Source organism: Vicugna pacos, unplaced genomic scaffold (genome assembly GCF_048564905.1).
Source record: "Vicugna pacos unplaced genomic scaffold, VicPac4 SAC-SAT, whole genome shotgun sequence".
In the NCBI taxonomy this organism is placed as follows: Eukaryota; Metazoa; Chordata; class Mammalia; order Artiodactyla; family Camelidae; genus Vicugna; species Vicugna pacos.
The window spans coordinates 16,365,911-16,378,277 of NW_027328721.1; the positions used below are offsets into that span (position 1 = coordinate 16,365,911).

At 46.1% G+C, this 12,367-nt stretch overlaps 1 long non-coding RNA gene across 1 annotated transcript; it reads left to right on the forward strand.

The window, feature by feature from the left end:
• Window positions 1-1,141: 1,141 nt before the first annotated feature.
• LOC140692145 (uncharacterized) lies at window positions 1,142-6,283 on the forward strand. Its single transcript, XR_012067709.1, has 3 exons — window positions 1,142-1,360; window positions 4,572-4,644; window positions 6,019-6,283. It is a non-coding gene; the product is annotated as an uncharacterized lncRNA (long non-coding RNA).
• The last annotated feature ends 6,084 nt before the right edge of the window (window positions 6,284-12,367 follow it).

Below are 12,367 nucleotides of genomic sequence, written 5' to 3' on the forward strand. Positions count from 1 at the left end.
CTAGTCTACTGAGAGCCAGGTGTTCTTCTAACAGTGATGAGAACGCTTAATCATCCGATCATGTTGGGTAAAGCAATTTAACGCAACCAAGTCTGCAACCCCCGTGCTATAGAGCTCCCGGGGGCTTGACTCACCTGAAAGACGTTCCTCATAATCTGTATCTTTAATGTCATTGGCGACATTTACTGTTCAGTTCCCTATCTGACTTTTAATATTTACCTATAATTTCTTGAGAAATGTAGGCCTAATATATATTCAAGTTCAGTCAAAGATTCCCCTCACTTACCACACTCCATTCACCCCAGAGAAGGCATAAACCCAGCATTTGCTGAATCTAGCAGAAGGCTATCGTTTCTTTGTGTGAGCAAAGTATTCAATTCCTATCTATTGCAGTCGAGACTATTTGACCTTTAAGGTGTTCACTGATGTTCACAGAGTGTGAAGCTGGAGGAACTCTTATTGTAGGAGGGGCTTGCTCTTCTCGTGCTGACTTCATAGCAGCTCAGGTAGTGATCCTTCAAAATGGATGCCTGAGTGGAGGGGAGGGAAGAGCAAGTGCTTGATAGCTAGGCCCAAACCTGGGAAAAGGCTTACCTGGGCTTGCTGCACTTTGGAATGAATGGCTTGGAAATGCCCCTTGGGATGTGTGGATTCTCAAGACCTCTTCCAAGAACTTCAGCGTTTCGATCACCTCTGCCATCTCTTCTCTTTTAGACGTCAGGGATCTTGGACCCGTTCTTGGAGCAGAGAATTGAGGAACTTCCTCAAGTCCACGTTGGCACTCCGTATGTTTCTGCCAGTATCAGCGAGGTTCAATATGTCTCATGAAAGCCTTTGGAGCCTGGTATCCTCTACAGCTGTCTCCAGGCCAGTATTCTCCACTGTAGCACAACATCTCTCATCAGTGTGTTCGCATCTCTCCTCAATCCGTGCAGCCAGCTTTTCGGCCAGCTTCTCTTCGTGTCTCCCATAAAGTCGACTTCAACAGGACTGGGCAAGCCTGAAAGTACCTCGGAGCCTCACCAGTAAGCTGATGACAGGCAGATCTTCCACTGTCTGCCCTTTCAGGTTCTGGAAACTGACCCGTGAACTCAGGTCTTTGGGCAGCAGCAGTATCTCGAACTGACACAGCTTCCCGGAACAAAGAGCTAAGCCAAGCTCCACAGAGGGCGGCAGCCCCTCCATCACACTGATCCACCCACAGAACTCTGCCCGGTTACCTAGGATCCACCAGCCACAACAAGCCTCGCGGTACACACCAACATTCCACCTGGAATCCAACCGCTAACTGCCATCCCCAATGGCTGCTGCATCTTGTCAGTGTTGGGGGAGGGGCTGCATCCGACGAGCGGTTCCTAAGGTAAATGTGATTCTACCCACTAGCGTCCCATGGGCCTTTGTTCTTCCCTCTCTCCTTCTCTTCAGATCTGTATGCACAGTACCAACGGAGGGAAGTGTGTCCATTTTCAGTTGATTTATTTCACACGTCTTTAAACTTTCTAACCGTTCACAGTACACAGAGACCCACTAAAGGAAACTTATGTTCCTGTAATATCCGGACACCCGGAATACATATCCGTCGGTCGATTTCTGCTGAAGCCCCCGCACTCTCAGGACATGGATCCATTGGTTTCATGGGGGCTGAAATTCCTAGGAATGAATCCAACCCCAATGTGCACTTTACTGTCTGTCTCTTTTGCTCTTAGTACACTTTTGCAGAGCTACTTGTCTTTGTTATAGGCTTATGCCATTTCTTCTCGACGTAGGCTAGAATATGGCATTCATTCATCCTGTTGGAAGACTTGCAAGTCTATATCACGGACTAGGAATCCATTTGATTCCAAATCGGCATTTGGGGTAGGTCACGATTTGCTCATATCAATCAATATTTACGAATATAAATGCACGCCTCTGATTTCCGAATACAAGTGTGCTGAGTACATTGAAGCCGCGAAACTGGCTCAATGGGTGCTGAAACATCCTTGACATCACCTTGGGTATTTTCTTTTGAATAATCATGGTTCCCTTGTTATATGTCAGCCAAACGTACCCTTTTGGTGCTTTTTTGTTTGTTTGATTCTTTGTTGGTCTCCTTCTCGTTTGTTTTGCAAACACGTCAGGCCATGCATCTCTCCGTTCGCTTCCAACAGAGAGTCACATAAGCTGATTCACTTAAGATAGTGCTTCCAATCCCCTAGGATTTCCTGCTTCCCTCTCCCATCTTTAGGGTTTGGATGTCCTCCTTGCCTTCTTCTAGTTTCTTCTTTGCCACTCATGCTCTTCTTGCATTTCCAATACTGGTTTTCTTCTTTCCATTTCATCTTGCTGCATTTCTATTCAGGGGAGAATTCTCATCCTTTCTTGTAGGATAAGTTTCGAACTGCTGAATTCTTTTAAGATTTGCCGGTCTGTGGAAATCTCCTGCTCTGCCGTTATTAGAAATGGCGGTCATGTGGCATAGGCTACCCGAGATGTCAGCATTGTGCCATTCAGGTTATGGTCTATGTCCTGGCACTCCTCCCTGTCCTGCAATATTGCTGCCCGAGATATCAGCTGAAACCCCTCTGGAGGTTCTCTTGTGACTCTGGTGATTTTTTCCAGGCGCGTTTTAAATCACTGGGATGCTCATGAACTTTGTTGATTTGAATCCTACAGCTGCTGGTAGGTCTATTGGGATTCCACCTCCTTTGGACGCTGTGTACTTCCTGAATTCGCATAGATGATTCTTTCTTAGCTTTCAGCTAGTTTCAGTCTGATTTTTCTACAGATACCTTTTCAGACATTTTTTGTTTCTTTATCTCTTGCTTTTCCATCTGGGACTCTTTCGAATCCTAGTCTTTCATGCCTTGTCTTACCCAGGATTCAACAGCAATGTTCTCATTGGTTTGCACTTGCTTTCCTATGTCTGCTTCTGACCGAGGGATTTCTGTTCCCCTGTCTTCACAGTCATTCACGCGTCCCTCCGCATTATCTAGTCTGCTTAGGACTGAATTTTAGCCCTGATATTATCTCATCCACTGAGTTTTCTGATATTATTTGGCTCGTCTTAAGGCTTTCTCTTCCCCTTTTCTGGTATTCTGCCTTTTGTGATTCTGAGACACTGTTGTTCTTCAGTGTTTCCCTCACCTCCGTTTTCAATACTTGCTCTGGATAGCGTTTTGCAGTCTAGTTGTTTGAAAGCTTATCTTTTGGGCCTTCAACCTCATTGGAATTGAAAATGGTACTTCCTGTTTCTTTTACTGTACTTCTTCATCTCTACTGGTCAGGTAATTTCAGGTATCTAATGTAGACTTCTAGGGTTTTGTTAAGAGAAATTTTAGACTCTTGGCTCTACGCAATTCCATGGGATTTCTGCGAGGACAATTTCTGCTAGACATTGATGCCATGTCCTGTTCCTGAGTGTGTTGTCTGGTATTTCTCCAATTGCTTGTGTTGCCTTTGTTGTGATGAACACCCCATACAATTTCGATTAGCATAACCTCATTTTCATTACGCTTATCTCACAAATCTGAATGTTCACAGGGCACATCCTCTGGTGGAAATGAAGCTTCTAAAGGCTCTCAGCTCTGCATTCTGCTCTATGTCATTTTGGAGTGATTCCAAAACAGCAAACTGAGAGTGCGCTTGTGCTTTATAATGCCACGGGAATGTCCCAATGAAACCAGTTCTTCCCAGAACTTCGCTGTCTACAGAAACACCTGTGGAATCATATGTATGGATGTCACACTTCAGGGCCTGCTGGAAAGATCCCACAGACTGATCTTGGTGTCCTCGGTGCAGTACCGTGCCTGTGCCATTCAAAACGTAGCATCTGCTTTTGGGAGATAATGCTGGAGGAAATACTTCATCTTCTCACGCGGTGGACTTGGACCACTCTTCCTTGTCCTCTCATCCTTGTGGCACGGGTGCACGGAGGCAACCACAGAGTTGTTGTGCATCCTGTGCCTCAAACAAATCCATAATCCTAGCCCAGGTTATGAATGAAGAAGATCCTAAGGCTTTTCATTCTGATTTCAAACCCAAGGCCCCCTGGATCCCTCAGACCCGATGCACGATATCTCTGATTCAGCCCCACACGTGCTCTATTGGCAAAATGTCCAATTGGTCTCTGGTCCTGCAGATGCACTGGGTGTGGCCATGGGACATATCGGTAATCTCAACCGCGCGCGCCAGTGTGGTTGCTTTCTCATTGGGGTCACGGGTCGGTTTGCTCTCTTGATAGGACCCACCATATCCCACAACGCACTCCAGATCCCTGAGACTCAGCGTGTGCCATCATCCGTAGCCCTATCCCTCACTGACCGCTGCCTCTGCTACCTCAAATTTGGCAGCTCGGAGCTTGGTCTCAGAATCAACTGTGGGGATATTTGCGCTGGATTCTTGGAGTTCTGTCAGCCAAGCATCTGCTGTGCACTCTTCTAACACTCAGCGCATCACCTTCAATCCCATGTCTCCTGTCCGCTTGAGAGTGTGTGTCCATGTTAAAGAGAGTTTCACCTTTGCTGCTTCATCACCAGGGGTCAGACCCTGCACTGGTTTCCATTCCCTGCTTTGCCTTCTCCTGTTTCCAGGGGTTCTGAGGCCTCATCCTGTCCTTGGAAGTAGCAGACCTCTCTTCGGCAAGTTTCCTGTGCCAAGGGCTGTGTGACTGGATGTTTCCATTGCTTTGTACATGGGAGCGTGTGAGCGCAGGTTGCACTGCTTCTCTGCCAACTGGGCATCGATGAATCAACACTTTCCAGATACATTTCACAGAAATGTGATTTTTGTTTAGCTCTTTGTTTCTATACAGCCGTGGTGGGAGGGATTGTCCGAACACTACAGTTTTGACATTGTGTTGATATCTCATTTGCAGTCTTTAAAAAGTTTAATAGAATTGATTTACATGTTTTGGGAGTAATACGAAAATGAAGATAGTTTTGAAACGTACTAAATGGACCTAGAAACCAGAATTGTCAATTTCGGTAACATTTTGTCAGCTGTAAGGAAAACATAGACAGATAGAATGCAAAGTAGCAGTCCGAACTGTTAAACGGGTCATGTCAACTCTTTACTGTTGAAGCCTCCGAAACCAACAGGAACCAGGAAATAACTAATGGAAACATGAAATAACCCCCAAGCTTGGATTCACTTGTGCATGTGGTGCCCTTTACTCCCGATGACACCTATTGGTCAGTGTTGGCATTTCAAGGTGTAACATCCCTCTCAAGGAAAATACAAGAGGAAACGAACTAAATATATACATTTAGCTTTGAATCCAAAGAACCTAGAGGCATTATAGCTATGAGAACCCTGCTGCAGCTATGCTAGGCTACTGAGAACCAGGTGTTCTTCTAACAGTGATGAGAACGCTTAATCATCCGATCATGTTGGGTAAAGCACTTGAATGCAACCAAGTCTGCACCCCCATGATAGATTGCCCCCGGGGGCTTGACTCAATTGAAAGACGGTCCACATAAGCTGTGTCTTTCATGTCATTGGCGACTTTTACAGTTCCGTTCACTATCTGACTTCTAATATTTACCTAGACTGTCTTGAAAAACGGAGGCCTACTACAGATTCAAGTTGAGTCAAAGATTCCCCTCACTTACCACACTCCCTTCAGCCCAGAGAAGACATAAACCCAGCATTTGCTGAATCTAGCGGAAGGCCATCGTTTCTTTGTGGGAGCTAAGTATTCAATTCCTATCTATTTCATACGAGAGTATTTGACCTTTATGGGGTTCCCTGTTGTTCACAGAGGATGGAAGCTAGAGGAACTCTGATTCTAGGAGGGGCTTGCTCTTCTCTTACTGGCTTCATTGCAGCTCAGGTACTGATCCCTCAAAATGGATGCCTGAGTGGAGGGGAGGGAAGAGCAAGTGCTTGATAGCTAGGCCCAAACCTGGGAAAAGGCTTACCTGGGCTTGGTGCACTTTGATCTGAATGGCTTGGAATTGCCCCTTGGGTCGTGTGGATTATCTGACCTCTTTCAAGAACATGAGCGTTTTTATCATCTCTGCCATCTCTTCTCTTTAGACGTCAGGGATCTTGGACCCGTTCTTGGAGCAGAGAATTGAGGAACTTCCTCCAGTCCACGGTGGCCCTCCGTAGGTTTCTGCTAGTATCAGCGAGGTTCAATATGTCTCATGAATGCCTTTCGAGCCTGCTATCCTCTACAGCTGTCTCCAGGCCAGTATTCTCTATTGTAGCAGAACATCTCTCATCAATGTGTTCGCATCTCTCCTCAATCCGTGCAGCCATATTTTCGGCCAGCTTCTCTACGTGTCTCCCATAAAGTCGACTTCAACAGGACTGGGCAAGTCTGAAAGGACCTCGGAGCCTCTCCAGTAAGCTGAAGACAGGCAGATCTTCCACTGTCTGCCCTTTCAGGTTCTGGAAACTGACCCGTGAACTCAGGTCTTTGGGCAGCAGCAGAATCTCGAACTGACACAGCTTCCCGGACCAAAGACCTAAGCCAAGCTCCACAGAGGGCGGCAGCCCCTCCATCGCACTGATCCACCCACAGAACTCTGCCCGGTTACCTAGGATCCACCAGCCACAACAAGCCTCGCGGTACACACCAACATTCCACCTGGAATCCAACCGCTAACTGCCATCCCCAGTGGCTGCTGCATCTTGTCAGTGTTGGGGGAGGGGCTGCATCCGACGAGAGGTTCCTAAGGTAAATGTGATTCTACCCACTAGCGTCCCATGGGCCTTTGTTCTTCCCTCTTTCCTTTTGTTCAGATCTGTATGCACTGTAGCAACGGAGGGAAGTGTGTCCATTTTCAGTTGAATGTTTCACACGTCTTTAAACTTTCTAACAGTTCACAGTACACAGAGACCCACTAAGGGAAACTATTGTTCCTGTAATATGGGCACACCCGCAATACATAGCCGTCGGTTGATTTCTGCTGAAACACCCGCATGCACGGGACATCTATCCATTTGTTTCAAGGGGGCTGAAATTCCTAGGAATGATACAATCCCCAATGTGCACTTTACTGCCTGTCTCTTTTGATCTTAGTACACTTTTGCGGAGCTACTTTTCCTTCTTAAATGCTTGTGCCATTTCTTCTCGACGTAGTGTAGAATATGGCATTCATTCATCCTGTTGGAGGACTTGCAAGTCTATATCACGGACTAGGAATCAATTGGATTCCTAATCGGCATTTGGGTTAGGTCACGATATGCTCATATGAATCAATATTTACAAATATAAATGCACGCCTCTGATTTCCGAATACAGGTGTGCTGAGTACATTCAAGCCGCGATACTGGGTCGATGCGTACTGAATGATCCTTGACATCACCTTGCGTAATTTCTTTTGAATATTCATGTTACCCTACCCTTTTTGTGTTGTTTGTTTATTTGATTCTTTGTTGGTCTGCTTCTCGTTTGTTTCGCAAACACGTCAGGCCATGCATCTCTCCGTTTGCTTCCAACAGAGAGTCATATAAGCTGACTCCCTTAAGATAGTGCTTCCAATCCCCTATGATTTCCTGCTTCCCTCTCCCATCTTTAGGGTTTTGATGTCCTCCTTGCCTTCTTCTTGTTTCTTCTTTTCCACTCATGCTCTTCTTGCATTTCCAATAAGGGTTTTCTTCTTTCCATTTCATCTTGCTGCTTATCCCTTCAGGGGAGAATTCTCAACCTTTCTTTTAGGATAAGTTTCGAACTGCTGAATTCTTTTAAGATTTGCAGGTCTGTGGCATTCTCTAGCTCTGCTGTTATTAGAAATGGTGGTCATGTGGCATAGGCTACCCTAGATGGCAGCATTTTGCCATTCAAGCTATGGTCTATGTCCTGGCACTCCTCCCTGTCCTGCAATATTGCTGCTGAGATAGCAGCTGAAACCCCTCTGGAGGTTCTCTTGTGACTATGTTGCTTTCCTCCAGGCGCATTTTAAATCACTGGGATGCTCATGAACTTTGTTGATTTGGATCATACAGCTGCTGCTAAGTCTATTGGGATTCCACCTCTTTTGGACGCTGTGTACTTCCTGAATTCGCCTAGATGATTCTATCTTGGCTTTCAGCAAGTTTCAGTCTGATTCTTCTACACATAACTTTTTAAACATTGTTTGTTTCTTTATCTCTTGCTTTTCCATCTGGGACTCTTTCGAATTTTAGTCTTTCATGCCTTGTCTTCAACCAGGATTCAACAGCAATGTTTTCATTGGTTTGCACTTGCTTTCCTATGTGTGCTTCTGACCGAGGGATTTGTGTTCCCCTGTCTTCAGAGTCATTCACGCGTCCCTCTGCAATATCTCGTCTGCTTAGGACGGAATGTTAGCCCTGATATTTTCTCATCCACTGAGTTTTCCTATATTATTTGGCTCGTTTTAGGCGTTCTCTTCCCCTTTTCTGGTATTCTGCCTTTTGTGATTCTGAGACACTGTTGTTCTTCAGTGTTTCCCTCACCTCCATTTTCAATACTTGCTCTGGAGAGCGTTTTGCAGTCTAGTTGTCTGAAAGCTTATCTTTAGGGCCTTCAATCTCTTTGGAACTGAAAATGGTACTTCCATTTCCTTTTACTGTATTTCTTCATCTCTACTGGTCAGGTAATTTCAGGTATCTAATGTAGAATTCTAGGGCTTGGTTAAGTGAAAACTTTAGACTCTTGGCTCTACACAATTGCATGGGATTTCTGTGAGGACAAATTTTCCTAGACATTGATGCCATGTCCTGTTCCTGTGTGTGTTGTCTGGTCTATCTCCAATTGCTGGTGTTGCCTTTGTTGTGATGAACCCCCCATACTATTTCAATAAGGATAACCTCATTTTGATTACGCTTCTCTCACAAATCTGAAAGAGCACAGGACACTTCCTCTGGTGGAAATGGAGCTTCTAAAGGTTCTCAGCTCTGCATTCTACTCTATGTTATTTTGGAGTGTTTCCAGAAGGGCAGACTGTGAGTGCGCTTGTGCTTTGTAGTGCCACAGGAATGTCCCACTGAAACCAGTTCTTCCAAGAGCTTCTCTGTCTACAGAAACACCAGTGGAAGCATTTCTATGGATGTCACACATCAGGGCCTGCTGGAAAGATCCCGCAGCCCGAACTTGGTGTCCTCGCTGCCGAACCGTGCCGGTGCCATCCAAAATGTAGCATCCGCTTTTGAGAGATAAACTAAAGGAAATCCTTCTTCTTCTCATGCTGTGTTCTTGGACCACACATACTTGTCCTCTCATCCTTGTGGCACGGGTGCACGAAGGCAACCACAGAGCTGTTGCACATCCTGTGCCTCAAACCAAACCATAATCACAGCCCAGGTTATGAATGTAGCAGATCCTAAGGCTTTTCATTCTGAATTCAATCCCAAGGCCCCCTGGATCCCTCAGACCCGATGCACAATATATCTGATTCAGCCCCACACATGCTCTACTGGCAAAATGCCAAATTGGTCTCTGGTCCTGCAGATGCACTGGGTGTGGCCATGGGACATATCGATAATTTCAACTGCGCACGCCAGGGTTTTTGCTTGCTCATTGGGGTCCCAGGACGGTTTGCTCTCTTGATAGGACCCACCACATCCCACAACGCACTCCAGATCCCTGAGACTCAGCGTGTGCCATCATCCGTAGCCCTATCCCTCCCTGAACGCTGCCTCTGCTACCTCAAATTTGGCAGCTCGGATCTTGGTCTCAGAATCAACTGTGGGGATATTTTGCACTGGATTCTTTGAGTTCTGTCAGCCAAGCATCTGCTGTGCACTCTTCTAACACTCAGCGCATCACCTTCAATCCCATGTCTCCTGTCCGCTTGAGAGTGTGCGTCCAAGTTAAAGAGAGTTTCACCTTTACTGCTCCATCAACAGGGCTCAGACCATGCACTGGTATCCATTCCCTGCTTTTCCTTCTCCTGCTTCCAGGTGTTCTGAGGCCTCATTCTGTCTTTGGAAGTAACAGACCTCTCTTCGGCAAGTGTCCTGTGCCAAGGGCGGGGTGAGTGGATGTTTCCATTGCTGTGTTCATGGGAGCGAGTGAGCGCAGGTTGCACTGCTTCTCTGTCAACTGGGCATCGATGAATCAACACTTTCCAGATACATTTCACAGAAATGTGATTTTTTTTATCTCTTTGATTCTATACAGCCGTGGTGGGAGGGAATGTCCGAACACTCCAGTTTTGACATTGTGTTGATATCTCATTTGCAGTCTTGAAAAATTTAATAGAATTTATATAAATGTTTTGGGAGTTATACGAAAATGAAGTTAGTTTCTGAAACATACTAAATCGACCTAGAAGCCAGACTTGTCAATTTCGGTAACATTTTGTCAGCTCTAAGGAAAACATAGACAGATACAATGCAAACTAGCAGTCCGAACTGTTAAACGGGTCATGTCAACTCTTTACTGTTGAAGCCTCCGAAACCAACAGGAACCAGGAAATAACTAATGGAAACATGAAATAACCCCCAAGCTTGGATTCACTTGTGCATGTGGTGCCCTTTACTCCCGATGACACCTATTGGTCAGTGTTGGCATTTCAAGGTGTAACATCCCTCTCAAGGAAAATACAAGAGGAAACGAACTAAATATATACATTTAGCTTTGAATCCAAAGAACCTAGAGGCATTATAGCTATGAGAACCCTGCTGCAGCTATGCTAGGCTACTGAGAACCAGGTGTTCTTCTATCAGTGATGAGAACGCTTAATCATCCGATCATGTTGGGTAAAGCACTTGAATGCAACCAAGTCTGCACCCCCATGATAGATTGCCCCCGGGGGCTTGACTCAATTGAAAGACGGTCCACATAAGCTGTGTCTTTCATGTCATTGGCGACTTTTACAGTTCCGTTCACTATCTGACTTCTAATATTTACCTAGACTGTCTTGAAAAACGGAGGCCTACTACAGATTCAAGTTGAGTCAAAGATTCCCCTCACTTACCACACTCCCTTCAGCCCAGAGAAGACATAAACCCAGCATTTGCTGAATCTAGCGGAAGGCCATCGTTTCTTTGTGGGAGCTAAGTATTCAATTCCTATCTATTTCATACGAGAGTATTTGACCTTTATGGGGTTCCCTGTTGTTCACAGAGGATGGAAGCTAGAGGAACTCTGATTCTAGGAGGGGCTTGCTCTTCTCTTACTGGCTTCATTGCAGCTCAGGTACTGATCCCTCAAAATGGATGCCTGAGTGGAGGGGAGGGAAGAGCAAGTGCTTGATAGCTAGGCCCAAACCTGGGAAAAGGCTTACCTGGGCTTGGTGCACTTTGATCTGAATGGCTTGGAATTGCCCCTTGGGTCGTGTGGATTATCTGACCTCTTTCAAGAACATGAGCGTTTTTATCATCTCTGCCATCTCTTCTCTTTAGACGTCAGGGATCTTGGACCCGTTCTTGGAGCAGAGAATTGAGGAACTTCCTCCAGTCCACGGTGGCCCTCCGTAGGTTTCTGCTAGTATCAGCGAGGTTCAATATGTCTCATGAATGCCTTTCGAGCCTGCTATCCTCTACAGCTGTCTCCAGGCCAGTATTCTCTATTGTAGCAGAACATCTCTCATCAATGTGTTCGCATCTCTCCTCAATCCGTGCAGCCATATTTTCGGCCAGCTTCTCTACGTGTCTCCCATAAAGTCGACTTCAACAGGACTGGGCAAGTCTGAAAGGACCTCGGAGCCTCTCCAGTAAGCTGAAGACAGGCAGATCTTCCACTGTCTGCCCTTTCAGGTTCTGGAAACTGACCCGTGAACTCAGGTCTTTGGGCAGCAGCAGAATCTCGAACTGACACAGCTTCCCGGACCAAAGACCTAAGCCAAGCTCCACAGAGGGCGGCAGCCCCTCCATCGCACTGATCCACCCACAGAACTCTGCCCGGTTACCTAGGATCCACCAGCCACAACAAGCCTCGCGGTACACACCAACATTCCACCTGGAATCCAACCGCTAACTGCCATCCCCAGTGGCTGCTGCATCTTGTCAGTGTTGGGGGAGGGGCTGCATCCGACGAGAGGTTCCTAAGGTAAATGTGATTCTACCCACTAGCGTCCCATGGGCCTTTGTTCTTCCCTCTTTCCTTTTGTTCAGATCTGTATGCACTGTAGCAACGGAGGGAAGTGTGTCCATTTTCAGTTGAATGTTTCACACGTCTTTAAACTTTCTAACAGTTCACAGTACACAGAGACCCACTAAGGGAAACTATTGTTCCTGTAATATGGGCACACCCGCAATACATAGCCGTCGGTTGATTTCTGCTGAAACACCCGCATGCACGGGACATCTATCCATTTGTTTCAAGGGGGCTGAAATTCCTAGGAATGATACAATCCCCAATGTGCACTTTACTGCCTGTCTCTTTTGATCTTAGTACACTTTTGCGGAGCTACTTTTCCTTCTTAAATGCTTGTGCCATTTCTTCTCGACGTAGTGTAGAATATGGCATTCA